Here is a 15,391-nt window from a genome sequence, read left to right as displayed (position 1 = left end):
CGGGGAAGTACTGTATAGCAGCAGAAAAAGCGCGCGTATTTGTAAGTTGTAACGCGACGCCTTAGAAAGCGCGGGGCCGGGTTCGGAGAACGCTCTGAACCTGCCTCGCGCCGGCACTGCATCGTTCTCTTTTTTTCTTTCCCCATCCTCTCTCTCTCTCTCTCTCTCTCTCTCTCTCTCTCTCTCTCTCTCTCTCTCTCTCTCTCTCTCTGAGTACTCAATTTTTTTTTTTTTTTTTTTTTTTTAGCTATTACAGCATAAGATTCAGGCTGCCTTGCACCATATAGATGCTGCTGCTAATAATAATAATAATAATAATAATAATAATAATAATATAGTAAGCTTCAACATGTCGAATATTATATATGAAGAGAATAAAGGTGTATGCAATTCAATTCAAAATGCACATCTCAGTTTAGTAATATTAAACTCTGCATTAAAAATTACTTTTCTTTTTCAACTTACATATATATTTTTATAATTGGATGCACATTCCGATATACGATAAAAAAATTTTAACACATTACTTATGAGTTGTCTATAATCAGTTTAAAAATATTAAAATAGCAGAACGGATGCGACACTTCGTTTACTGGGGAACTTCCGATTATTGGATAAATAATTGCACAGGTGGAGCCACTTGTAATAGCCAATTGTATAATTCTCTAGTTTTTGAATTTTAATCTGTAATTAAATGTACTCCAAAAGGCCAAATAATGCAGTTAGCATTTAGATAAAAGTTAGTAAACTTCAGCTAAACAACTAACGAATATTAAAATAACTGTGGGTAGAAAATTGATCTATATAGAGGTGAACAGAGCCGGTCATAGGGTTTGCGCTGCTGTGTGCGAAAATAAGTGCGGGGTCGAAAAAAATAATTATTAAAATAAAATCACAGAAAGTTTTATAGCAAAAGTATCAAAACCAATTTCTATACCTCTAAACAAATACAATATCAATATAAAAACAAATACAATATCAATATAAAAACAAATACAATATCAATATATAAAAAATATATAAATACAAAAAATAAAAACATTCTATACTTTTTTTACAAAGTAATTCTACGTGCTGTTTTCGCTGCAAAATCATCTATACTTTGTGAAAAATCTATCCATTTTGCAAATGTTATTTTCAATTGCAACTAGCGATAGCGCAACTAGCTAAAAATATTTTAATTTTTAATTTATAAAATAACACCGTCGACGCGGGGTCGGACTAACCGCGGGGCCGTGTGCGGTGCAAACCCTGCACCCCCCTTTCGCCAGCTGTGGAGATTATTATTATTAGCAATATAGTGTAAAAAAGCCTAAGGCTTATATTACACCAGCCAAAAAAAAAATAAATGAATAAAAATAATTTTTTTTCAATTACGCCGAGAGAGAGAGAGGGATTCTGAAGTGAAAGGGAATCACCAAGCTCAGGACCCTGGGTGTGCCAAGCCCATACTCACCAAATGTGAGCCACTGGGGTTAGATGCACGCCAAACGTTTATCCAGAGAAATTTGAAAGAAAACCAGAGTGAATACTACATCCACGGTGAAAAAACATACTTAATCGCGAGCACAAAACTCAGACCGATGACACATCTTATTAGTGAATGGAACAAAGGGTTGCTCTTACATAGAAAGGTTTAAGTCTTGCAAATTACAGTGTCTTCAGACTAGGCACCTGTGAGGTGATCTGATTGAGGTATATAAAGCCTTGAATGGTTTGAGCATGCTCATTGTTAACGAGATTCTTCCTCTTGCTCAGAATAATTACCTGAAAGGACAAATTCAAATTGAGGAAAGACAGATGTAAGATACATGTGAGGAAGTTTGCCTTTAGCCAGCGGGTGGTTGATTGCTGGAACAAACTTGCATCTGTCGTTGTGGAAGTTGATAGCTTAAATAATTTCAAGACAGAACTTGACAAACATTTGGAGCGAGTGGATGGGTGAAATACGGGATTTTTATTTTCTTTATTTATTTTATTTATTTATTTATTTTATTTTATTTTTTTTTTTTGGCTGAGGCTGCATAAGCTTGCTTTCTTGCATCATATGCCTCTGCTAATGCTAACATGTACCGACGTAATATACGCAACATAAAAAAGCAGTCTAAGAAATTGAGGTGTCATAAATCGAATAAAAGCGCAGAACGGGAACTATAGGAAATTTTGGAATTGGTGAAAGGCTTGTGGAATTTGCAGAATCTCAAGGATTGTGAGTAGTGAACTTTTTTCAAGAAAAGGGTGAACAGAAAGTGGACATGGAAGAGTCCAAATGGATTAACAACTAATGAAATCGCATTCATCCTCACTAACAGAAGATATATCGTGAATGCTGTTAACGTCCTGAATATGGAAAATGTTAGAAGTGATCACACAATGGTAAGATGTACACTTGATATAGATGTAGGAAAGGAAAACACTGACTCGAGTAAATGATACAAAGGTCTTTGAGATAACAGAAGAGGAGAAAAAACAGTATGTACTCGAACTTAAGAACAAGTTCGAGCTTTTGCAGTGCAAGATAAACACTAACAAGGAGAAAATTGAGTATTCTGAGTTATGCAAAGCCATTATAAAGAGACTCAGAGAGGACATAAGAAGATTTAACACAAGAAAAGTAGAACAAACATTAAGGGAAAACAAAGGACTTAATCAGCAGCCATGACCAGTAATACAGAAAGACAAATGATACTGAAACTGAAGAATAGCGATGGTGTACTTATACATAGCAGAGAAGGCATAAATAAAATAACAGAAGACTACTATGGAGAATTATACAAGGAGCGAGAGAATGATGCCAACGGTGGGGAAGCTGGATCGCAAATCATACGACATGCCCGATATTCTTCCTGATTAAGTAGACCATGCATTGAAGAAAATGAAGAATCAGAAAGCCCAGGTGGAAGATAAAGTTACTGTAGAGTTGTTAAAATTGGGAGGAAAACACATGGAACAAAAACTGGCAAGGCTCTTCACAAATTGCATTAGAAAAGGTGTGACGCCTAAGCAGTGGAATAATGCAGTCATAGTTTTGCTGCATAAGAAAGGAGATAAATCAGAAATTATACACCAATTAGCTTGTTATCCCACATCTACAAGTTGTTCACAAGGGTCACTACTAACAGATTAGAAACAATACTTGATAAGAATCAACCGAAAGAGAAAGCTGGCTTTAGGACAGGATTCTCAACTAGGGACCACCTTCACGTAAGTCACAGCTAATGGAGAAAGCAAATGAATATAAAACACCATTATGCCTGGCATTTGTGGATTATGAAAAGGCATTTGACTCCATACAGCATAAGGCAATGTTTCGGGCACTGGAAAGACAAGGCATAGATACCCCCATATATAGTGATTTTGAAGAAAATATATGAGAACGCTACCTCCTTTATTAGACTAGACAAAAACAGTAGCAAAATTAAAATCGAGAAAGGAGTTCGACAAGGAGACACAATTTCTCCGAAGTTGTTTACTGCTGCCCTTGAGGAAGCTTTCAGAAGATTAGACTGGTCGTAGAAAGCAGCCAATGTGAATGGAGAGTACCTAAACCACGATTTGCAGGTGACATTGTGGTCATAAGCCACGATCCCAAAGAATTAGAGGAAAATCTTAGGAATTGGTTATGAAGATTTAGTAAGGATTTTGGATTAAAGATGAATATGGCTAAAACAAAAGTAATGATAAACAAGAATGCCACAGAAAGGGATATAATGATTGAAGCAGCAGTAATTGAAAAGGTCGAGTCATATACTTATCAGGGACAACTCATTGGCTGTAATAATGATAAATGGTTGGAGGTCAAGAGAAGAATAAATTTTGGATGGATAGCATTCAGGAAATATAGTCACATACTGAAGGGCAATATCCCAGTTTGTCTGAAACGTAAAATAATGAACCAATGTATACTCCCCACCATGACTTATGGAAGTGAAACTTGGGCACTCACCAAAAGAATGGAACAGAAGCTGAGAACTACACAGCGAAAAATAGAAAGAATTATATTGGGAATCAGACTGCTAGATAAGCAGAGAAACACATGGATTACGCAGCAAACTCAAGTAAAGGACATTAAAGGGTAATAGATGACAGATGAACTAACAAAATAACAGAATGGTACCTAAGAGCAGCTAGAAGAAAACCTAGAAGACAACGGCGGAAATGGATAGATAAAATTCATGAGATTGTGGGTAGTAAATGGATGGCCATTGCACAAAACAGAAGGAACTGGAAAGTTGCTGGAGAGGCCTTCATCCTGCAGTGGATTGAAAATGGCTGATGATGATGATCATCATCATCATGATGAAATCGAATAAACATGAACTGAGCTATGGGTAATTTTCTTGTGTAAGTGGGGATAACTATTTTCTTAGGCAATCCATATTATTTGGTCTTTGAAGACACGTTTTAAGATGTTTCATGATATATTTTCCGGTACGACCATGACTAATGGGCCACCCAACTCCCGAATTTTTCGATTCTGTCGCCTTGCTGACAGAGGCGGACTAAGGAAAATTCGGGCCCTAAGCAAGATTCTTATTTCGCGCCTCACCTAGGGTTGCCACCTTTCAGAAATTGTAAGGGAGAACACAGTTGAATGGGCTAAAAAAGCTCTTCTATTACTAAACATAAAAATACATTTCAACTATTACTGAAGTTGCTAATTTAAACCAAATAGTTCATACCAACGTACAACAGAGGCATTGATTAATTAACTAAATCTACGTAATCAGTGTGCGACTAGCGCTATCATCTTGTATACCAAGCCTGAAGCGGTATAAACGATGCTTCACCAGATAGCGCGGCGTGAAAAGATGCTTTGATTCATCGGCGCGAAACAAGCGGACATTATAAATTTATATAAAATAAAATAATGAAAAAAAAGTACCATAAAACCGTTTTACGGACCCCAAAAATAACGGGCCCTAGACAGTTGCCTAGTCTGTGTAGGCTAAAGTCCATCCCTGCTTGCTGGTGTTAAACTGATGTTTACAATTTCATTTTACTCATTTCGCATTCCACAATTAAATAGAAATTTTCAAAATCTCTCAGTTACTTATTAAAACAAAAACTGTACCGTTGTTGTGCTGAGACTCACTTGGAGTCCTTGTAAGTTTCTTGTAAGAATGAAATAATCAGATTTAGCATTTACAGGCAAATTACAAGAACTAGCCATTGCTATTGAACGTTTCCAGTTTTGTTCTTATTTAATACACTTCTGTTATCTCCTTCACTTATCATCAACCGTGTACCAATTGATTACCCAAACGAAATTCTTTAATAAACAAAGCATCATGTCCTCTCTGCCATTTGTATGGATGAAGATCGCCTGGATAGACAGTTTTCATATACAATACTTGACAAGTAATACATTCAATTTGAATTCGTTACCTTATTCGTTATCACTCGTCTTGAGAGGGGGGAGGGTCTTTCAAACTTTCATTAGTATATGTATTTTATTCTTGTATTAAACGGGCTCTAAGTTTAATAAGAAAAGGAATTACTGACTTTAATATTAGTTATTTAGGTTTGTATTTTGAATTACATTGAAAATAAGGGCCACACCCAGAACGTTAGTTCAAATCCCCCTAACGGACTCACCTGAATACTTTACAGCTTCCTAAAAAAAAAAAAATAATAATAATAAACTAAAAGAAAGAAATGAAACAAAATTTTAACGCTAACCACTAGTCGAGATCTAAGACAATTGTGGGTACCAAGACCTCTAACGTCATAAACCGACTTCTGCAATTGTAAATATCGTCCAGGTATTCTTCTTGATAAAACGAATCTTCGTGTTATCCAAAAGTATTTTCAGACTAGAAACAGAAGGTATAAAACGAATTCGCTGTTCGAACTAAATCTTCTGCCACGTAAGGACTACATTCTGTAAACTTCACAATTTCGTAATTGAAAAAGATGATCTTATTATTGTTCAAGAAACGGTTTCATATAGACATCATTATATAAACGCCTCGTAAGGTCATACGTTAGAAATTATATAAGCGCCTTATAAGGTCATACGATAGACATCATTAAGCGTCTTACGAGGTCAAGATCAACGGAGATGTCAAGATAATAATATTATGTACAAAACAAGTAACTTCATGGAAGCATGGTTATTACAAAGTTGATGTGTGATACCCAATAACGTTGTAGATAGAACGCATCATGCAACAAAGAAATTCACTAAATAAAACAAAATACTAACAGAACCTGCAGAACAACAAAAGCATATATAAATTGTATCCCGTACAGCAGATAAAAACAATCCCGATACCCAGAGTCAGCATCCATGCAACAGATAAATAAAACAAAAGCCTTATGAGGTGAAAAAAGGTACACAAAGTAAAAATAACTTTTACAACATCGAAGTCATAAATTAATCATTATAAAAGTCATTGTACTATTATATTAAACTTCCAACCAGCTACAAAAATTTCACTTTTAAATAATATCATATTAATTTAATGAGTAAAACAATGCTAAAGACCGAAAACATAGCTATCAGTAAACTAAAAAGTAAACCGACCAACATATTAGTCAAAGACCATCATTCACCAGCACATTAGCTGAGTATGGGCTTAGCACACCCAGAGTCCTGAGCTGGATATCTTCATTGTTCTTTTTCTTGGTCATTCCCTTCTATTTCTCGCTCTCGGTAATTCAGATTTTTTTTTTTTTTTTTTTTTTTTGGCTGGTGCAGCATAAGCCTCAAGCTTCCTTGCACCATACGGCTAATAATAATAATAATAATAATAATAAATAATAATAAATAGTGAATTGCCAATTCGACACTCTTCGTATAGACATCGTTTACAAAAACTTTTAATGCATTAAAAGTTTGTTCATCTCGAATAAGCCCTAAAGTCATACTTCCAACATTGACCATTAAAATTTCTCAAAAATCACTATATAATGTACAATCGTAAAGAATGCAGGGGTAGACAAAAAAAAAAAAAATTGCATCACCTTAAAAAATAACACTTGTAGTGAAGCTTATAAGATATTGTCTGATTACAGTCATTTTATTTTTCGAAAGCAATGGTATTGCATCAGACATTAATTAAAAGGTTTTTGCATCAGCCGTTTCTATAAATACAGCGTTGGAAGGGTATACATAAGTGCTTTTCAACTTTTTTTTAATAACAGCACGCCAAGGTAATTTATTTTATTTTGTGTCACCCCTACTCAATTTTTTGCATGTTAGATCCGATTCTCTCTCTCTCTCTCTCTTTCTCTCTCTCTCTCTCTCTCTCTCTATATATATATATATATATATATATATATATATATATATATACAGTATAAATAAAACATTACAAAATATATATTATATGATAGTTATTACAATAATATAATTATAAAAATTACGTTTCATAATACAAATTATATATACTAATATATAATAATTTTATTCTTTATATAGAGGTAAACTAAGTAAACATTAATTATAGAGCACCGCAAAATTAAAATGATGCTGTATATTAATATTAGCAGAGGAATACGATGCAAGAAACCAAGCTTATGCAGCATCAGCCAAAAAACAAAAAAAAAAAAAAAAAAAAAAACACTCCCATTTGATCCCTCCATTCATAACAAATGCCTGTCCACCTCAGACTTAAATTTATTTAGGCTATTTGCTTCTACAACAAAAGATGGAAGCCTGTTTCACCAATCAACTACTCGCTGGCTACAGGCAAATTTCCACCCATCTATTCTACAACACTCTTTCCTCAATTTGAAACTGTGCCACCTCAGTTTCGAAGCAAGAGGAAGGATCACACCAGCATTCATTCTACACGCATATTTCCGTACATCTATTCTACAACTATCTTTCCTGAATTTGAAACTGTGCCCCCTCATGTTCTTAGTCGGAGCAGGAGGAAGAATCTCATCAACATTCAGCATTCTCAACCCACTTAGGCCCATATACAGATCACCTCACAGGTGTGTACTCTCCAGGCGCTGCAATTTGAAAAACTTATGCCTTTCTTGGTAAGAGCACCCCTTTGTTCCCCCAACCAATCTTCTTGCCCTAATTAATTCTTCTCCAATCGTATACGGCTTTTTCCATCTCGCGATTTGAAGTGCTATCAAATAAGAAGATTTTACTAAGGACTTATCTTCAACAATCATTGTTGCCAATGACCTTTTTTGCTTCTGCAAATTTTCACGCATCCTTTGGAAGTAGTCAACTGGCTTTTTAGCTAAATCTGTGTGTTTTGACTGCAAGTGCCTGCTGAGTTTCGAAGGTTTCATGGCATCATTGGATAAACTCTCAGAACATATAATACAAAGCGGCCGTGGATCCAGTGCACTTCCAGGTTCTTGAATAAATCCAAACTTCAAGTAGTCCGCATCATATTTTCTTGAAACTTTGAACTTTTTCTTCTCTCCGCTCCAATTCTAATGTCCTTCCTGATGATGCCTTTCGGTGGCTGCAGAGGCTCTGATTCAGTAACCAACTCATGACAACGCGATGTATTATCTGAGAAGCTCAAAATGCTTGCTTTTTCTCACTCATTGTGGTTATTTTATTTGAATCTAAAACCAAACAAGAAAGTTCTTTGACGCCATTAAACATCACACTGTGCAGTTAAAATAAAAATATCACTGCTCACTTACCTAAGAACTGCGCCGTGTCCAGGCTAGGCCATTGATAAGAAACAGAAATAGCTTTCTATATTTTTTTAATATAAAAGCATCGATAATACGGGATATTGCACTGGGCCTTTTATAAACATGCAACGTAATACGGCGCAAATTGCAAAAAAGTAGAATCAGAATATAATGAAACATTTTAATAAACACGAAAATTGCAAATATATTCAGATACTCAGGGGACCAGGGGTTCTCGACCACTGATATAGAGGAACTCCACCAGAATATGCATTGGAGAAAAATTACCGAAGACAAGTAGGATGATGCTGTGACGAGCAATTATATAAATATTCTTAGTTAAGGATGACCACACCGATTATTCTAAAGCCTTTTTAATGACCTTCTCCCCAATTTAAAAACTTGTTGTTAACTTATAACAAAGACTCATACATGTAGTGTGCTTTGCGCACAATAAGGCTGGTGCAGCATAAGCCATAGGCTTTCTTGCACCATACGGCCGTTACTAATACTAATACTAATGTAGTGTGCTTTGCGCACAATAAGGTAACATCGTTAATCTGATATTATTTCATTCTTTTTTTCATTTCTGGACAAACCGGTTATTCTCTGCAATAACCAAAATCATATTCTCAATCAACGTACCCGTTTCCTTAAAACACACCAAGAAATAAATATAAACAGTTCAGTTCCATGGTGCACCAGGTAACCAGTGTCTAACAGATGACGTTCATCATCATCATCATCAGCCATTTTCAATCCACTGCAGGATGAAGGTCTCTCCAGAAACTTTCCAGTTCCTTCTGTTTTGAGCACTGGCCATCCATTTACTACTCAAAAACTCATGAATTTCATCTATCCATCTCCGCCTTTGTCTTCCAGGTTTTCTTCTAGCTCCTCTTGGGTACCATTCTGTTATTTTCTTAGTCCATCTGTCATCATGTCTTCGAGCAATGTGTCCTGCCCAAGACCATTTTAGTTCTTTAGTTTTGATAAGAATGTCCTTTACTTGAGTTTGCTGCCTAATCCATGTGTTTCTCTTCTTATCTAACAGTCTGATTCCCAATATAATTCTTTCCATTCTTCGCTGTGTAGTTCTTAGCTTCTCTTCCATTCTTTTGGTGAGTGCCCAAGTTTCACTTCCATAAGTCATGGTGGGGAGTATACATTGATTCATTATTTTACGTTTCAGACAAACTGGGATATTGCTCTTCAGTATGTGACTATATTTCCTGAATGCTATCCATCCAAAATTTATTCTTCTCTTGACTTCCAGCTATTTATCATTATTACAGCTGATAACTTGTCCCAGATAAGTATATGACTCCACCTTTTCAATTACTGCTCCTTCAATCATTATTTCCCTTTCCGTGGCATACTTGTTCATCATTACTTTTGTTTTAGCCATATTCATCTTTAGTCCAAAATCCTTACTAACTGTGCATAACTGATTAAGATTTTCCTCTAATTCTTTGGGATCATGGCTTATGACCACAATGTCATCTGCAAATCGTAAATGGTTTAGGTACTCTCCGTTCACATTGACTCCTTTCTGCGACCAGTCTAACCTTCTGAAAGCTTCCTCAAGGGCAGCAGTAAACAGCTTCGGAGATATTGTGTCTCCTTGTCGAACTCCTTTCTCGATTTTAAATTTGCTACTGTCTTTGTCTAGTCTAATAAAGGATGTAGCACTCTCATATATTTTCTTCAAAATCATAATATATGGAGTATCTATGCCTTGTCTTTCCAGTGCCCGAAACATTGCCTTATGCTGTATGGAGTCATATGCCTTTTCATAATCCACAAATGCCAGGCATAATGGTGTTTTATATTCATTTGCTTTCTCCATTAGCTGTGATATTACGTGAAGGTGGTCCATAGTTGAGAATCCTGTCCTAAAGCCAGCTTGCTCTTTCGGTTGATTCTCATCAAGTATTCTTTCTAATCTGTTAGTAATGACCCTTGTGAACAACTTGTAGATATGGGATAACAAGCTAATTGGTCTATAATTTCCAATTTCTGATTTATCTCCTTTCTTATGCAGCAAAACTATGATTGCATTATTCCACTGCTTAGGCATTACACCTTTTCTAATGCACTTTGTGAAGAGCCTTGCCAGTTTTTGTGTTATGTCTCTTCCTCCCAATTTTAACAACCCTACAGTAACTTCATCTTCCCCCGGGGCTTTCCGATTCTTCATTTTCTTCAATGCATGTTCTACCTCATCAGGAAGAATATCGGGTATGTCGTATGTGTTGCTGCTTTGCAATCCATCTTCCCCACTGCTGGTATCACTCCCTCGCTGCTTGTATAATTCTCTATAGTAGTCTTCTGCTATTTGAATTATGCCTTCTCTGCTGTTTATAAGTACACCATCGCTATTCTTCAGTTTCAGTATCATTTGTCTTTCTGTATTACTGCTCATGGGTGCTGATTTAAATCCTTTGTTTTCCCTTAATGCTTGTTCTACTTTTCTTGTGTTAAATCTTCTTATGTCCTCTCTGAGTCTCTTTCTAATGGCTTTGCATAACTCAGTATACTCAATTTTCTTCCTGTCAGTGTTTTTCTTGCTCTTCATTTGTCGTCTTTGGTTCATCATGACAAGTGTTTCTTGACTAATTTTTTCTTCTTTGGATTTCTGTTTCCCTATAGGTTTCTTGGGCTTTATCACTTTCAGAAAGTTGTAATATTCCTCGTCGATATCTTGGTCCTGAGCAGTCTGCAGAAGCTCAAACATGTTCTTAAGTTCCAGTACATACTGCTTTTTCTCCTCCTCTATTATTTCAAAGACCTTTGTATTATTTACTCGAGTCAGTTTTTTCCTTTCCTTTCCTACATCTATATCAAGTGTACATCTTACCATTCTGTGATCACTTCCAACATTTACCTTATTCAGGACGGTAACATCATTCACAATATATCTTCTGTTAGTGAGGATGAAGTCGATTTCATTAGTTGTTAATCCATTTGGACTCTTCCATGTCCACTTTCTGTTCACCCTTTTCTTGAAAAAAGTGTTCATTACTGACATTCCTTGAGATTCTGCAAATTCCACAAGTCTTTCACCTCTTTTATTTCTTTCACCAATTCCAAAATTTCCTATAGTTCCTCTTTCTGCGCTGTTTTGCCTTTTTCCAACCTTAGCATTGAAGTCCCCCATAATAATAGTGTAGTGGGTTTTCTGCTCATCTAGAAGACTCTCAATTTCTGTGTACATTTCTTCAACCTCTTCATCATCATGGCTCGATGTTGGTGCATAAATCATTATAATCTTTAGCTTGTACCTCTTAGAAATCTTGAGTATTAGTCTTGACACCCTTGGTGATGTACTTTTGAATTCCAAAATGTTGTTTTTAAAATCTTTATGGACCAGAAACTCAACTCCACCTTCACTCCTTTCACTGTTTCCATTGGTGTACAGCAGATTTCCACTTGATAAACTTATAAGTGATTCATTTCTTCTTCTTGTTTCAGCCAAACCGATGATATTCCAATTCACATTTTCTAATTCCTTTTCCAGCTCTAATATCCTGTCTTCACCGATGAGTGATCGTACGTTATAACAGGCCAAGTTCAATTTCCGTGCATGGCAGCCTGGTCGTACCCAGAGATTCTTAGCACCCTCTGCTTCCACTCTGATCCTCTCGCTGCCGTAAGAGGGAGAGTGAAAGCTGCTGGGGACTGAGGGCCATTTGTATTGTTGTGCTCTCATTGCTGGAGGGTTCGGTCTTTTCCTCTTCACGCTGACCAGGCGTCTTGAAGAGAACCACTCTACACGTTCGTTGCCACCTAAGTGACGTAACAGGGCTTACCATCGAGAAGGTGTGCATGAGTGGATTTTAGGGAGGCAGGCCAACTGGACTTCTCCTAAATCTTCTGTAATAGAGAGATATTGGATCCATCAGTGTTTTAGGCTGAGTGTCTGATAACACACAGGATACCTGTGCCCCTCTAAGCCCCAGACTTATGTTTCTTTATTCTAAAGGGTAGGAACCAAGTTCTACCCTTACGTGAAATATTCTGAATCTAACGGTCACGTTACCAGGCGTTACTGCAATCACTTTGATCTTTCATATTTATAATTATTATACATAGAAAGAATAGAGGTGCATGTAATTTAATACAAATTGCAAAGCTGAAATAAATAATATTAAAATTTATTTTAGAAATTTATTTTTCTTATTTTACTTTCAGTTACTGCTAATACAAGATTGAAATAGAGATCCTAAAAAAAAAAAAAAGTTTCATTTTAATATTCCCCAAGTAATTTTATGCATATGCAGTGTAAGGAAATAAAAATTATTATATGAAATGAGAAAAAAAAAAAAAAAAAAAACATTATAATTATATGAAATCTTGTAGAATCGGTTTAAAATTAAAGTACTGTACAATAAATGCGATAAACATACGAATCAACTTTAAAGATGAAAGGGCGGTTTTCACTCATTTTAAAGTGGAACTGGGGAAATGATACTCATGTACTTCCGTTATGAGATCAGTGATTGTACAGGTGGAGCCACTTGTGATAATTGTATAACTCTAGTTTTTGAATTTCAATCTGTAGTTTTGTATGCCCTAAAAACCAATAAACAGTTTATATTTAACAAAAAAGTTAAAAATTTCTGCTAAACTTTTGCGTAGGTGTCAAATCTACTGCCCTCGAATAATTTTTATACGTCTTGCGCGAAAAGCGAACTAAAACAGCATTTTCAAATTTGTTAATCGTTTCAAGAACTGTGTACATTCGAAGCCAAAATAGGTGGAAAAAAACGAATTTCGAGGATAGGTGCTCGTTGGGGAGAAAGTGTGAGAGAGTTGAAGTGTCAAATTATGTTTCTTCTATAAATTTTTTGTATCAATTATGCGCATGCCCGACCAAAAGCATCTGTATATACGTTACTGCTGTGAAAACGTTCTCTGATTTCAATTATGCCACAACTTATGCTTGAACTTAGTGGCTGCGCAAAACTGTATGTGCAGTACGCTTCAATGAAAATGTAACATTAATTTTTCTCGAATCACTCAGTCAATGCGGCCCGCGAAACAAATCTACTCTACCTGAGCTGGATATCATCGTTCTCTTTTTTTGTGATCCCCCTCCTGCTTTTCTCTCTCCCTCTCTCTCTCTCTCTCTCTCTCTCTCTCTCTCTCTCTCTCTCTCTCTCTCTCTCTCTCTCTCTCTCTCTGAGTACTCAATTTCTTTTTTTTTTCTTTTTTTTTTTTTTTTTTTTGGCTGTTGCAGCATAAGATTCAGGCTTCCTTGCACTATATGGATGCTGCTAATGATAATAAAGTAAGCTTCAACATGTCGAATATTATATATTAAGAGAATAAAGGTGTATGCAATTCAATACAAAATGCGCATCTCAGTTTAGTAATATTAAACTCTCCATTAAAAATTACTTTTCTTCTTCAACTTACATATATATTTTTATAACTGGATGCACATGCGGATAAACGAATAAAAATTTTAACACATTACTTATGAGTGTTCTATAATCAGTTTAAAAATATTAAAATACAAAAAATGATAGCAAAAAACTTTATTCTTTGACAACCCATATTCTGATAATATATCAAAGAATCTAGAGAAAAATGTCTATTATAAAAATGCTCAAAGAAAATATGTGTGCACTAAGTAAAAATGTCCACAAGATATATATATAAATGCCATGCTCACTGAAATGATATCCAAACTTCAGGATTTTGTTTGATTCTGATCATACCATTTATTTTTTGCAAAAACTTAAGTCAACAACATACCCAAATCTCACCAAGAAATACAGATAAATGGCATGTAATTTATATATATATATATATATATATATTTTTTTTTTTTTTTTTTGTATCAAATAAGCGCAAACTCGACCAGAAGCATCTGTATATACGAGGTGCAATGAAAATGTTCTCTGACGTCAGTGGGATCAACTGACGATGTTACCAACAGTAAATTCTAAGTGGGAAGCATTCAAGGAATTAATCGTGGAAGCTACTAAAAGTTTCATACCTATTAAGAAATATTGTTCAAGGTTTAGGCCTAAATGGTTGTCAAATGAACTAATGAGACTCGTAACAGAGAAGAAAAATGCATGGGATGCATATAAATTATCAAGCGACTCAGAAGCCTATGGCAGATATAAGTTAATCTGTAATCAGGTCACAAAGGAAGTTCGGCAGGCGCAGATTACGAGAAATCCTTGGCAAAAGATGCTAAGAAAAACAGCAAGGATTTCTTTACTTATATAAACTCTAAAAGGAAGGGGATGAATCTGATTGGTCCACTTGACATCGATGGTTCGACTGTTGATGATCCTGCTCAGATAGCAAACAAACTGAATGAGTATTTTGCATCTACATTCACACGTGAGGAATTATTAAGGTTTGAAAATGGCAGAAGGTTATCAAATTGTAGCAGGGTGCTTAATGATCTTGTAATAACTGAGAGCAAAGTGGAAGAGAAATTGTTGAAGTTAAACGTAAGAAAAGCACCTGGGGTGGATGGGATCTATCCAGTTATATTAAAGGAGGCGGCAAGGCAACTAAGCAAACCCTTAGCCATAATTATGAGAGCATCCTTGGACTCAGGGGAGGTTCCCACCGACTGGAGATGTGCAAATGTATCCCCAATTCACAAAGGGGGATCGAAGGGTGACACGAGTAATTACAGACCAGTTAGTTTAACTTCTGTTCCGGGTAAAATAATGGAGTCGCTGGTTAAAGATGCATTGCAGGATCATCTAGACAAGACTGCAGCAATAATTCAGACACAGCA

At 35.8% G+C, this 15,391-nt stretch overlaps 1 long non-coding RNA gene across 4 annotated transcripts in view; it reads right to left on the bottom strand.

Annotated features, from left to right (window-relative positions):
• LOC150082381 (uncharacterized) overlaps window positions 1–15,391 on the bottom strand; it is a 255,841-nt gene that overhangs the window by 182,900 nt on the left and 57,550 nt on the right. The gene's annotated exons all lie outside the window — the stretch shown is intronic.

This window comes from Mastigoproctus giganteus, chromosome 8 (genome assembly GCF_048544385.1).
Source record: "Mastigoproctus giganteus isolate SK-2022 chromosome 8, ASM4854438v1, whole genome shotgun sequence".
Classification (NCBI taxonomy): domain Eukaryota; kingdom Metazoa; phylum Arthropoda; class Arachnida; order Uropygi; family Thelyphonidae; genus Mastigoproctus; species Mastigoproctus giganteus.
This window is presented reverse-complemented; position numbering and strand designations above follow the sequence as displayed.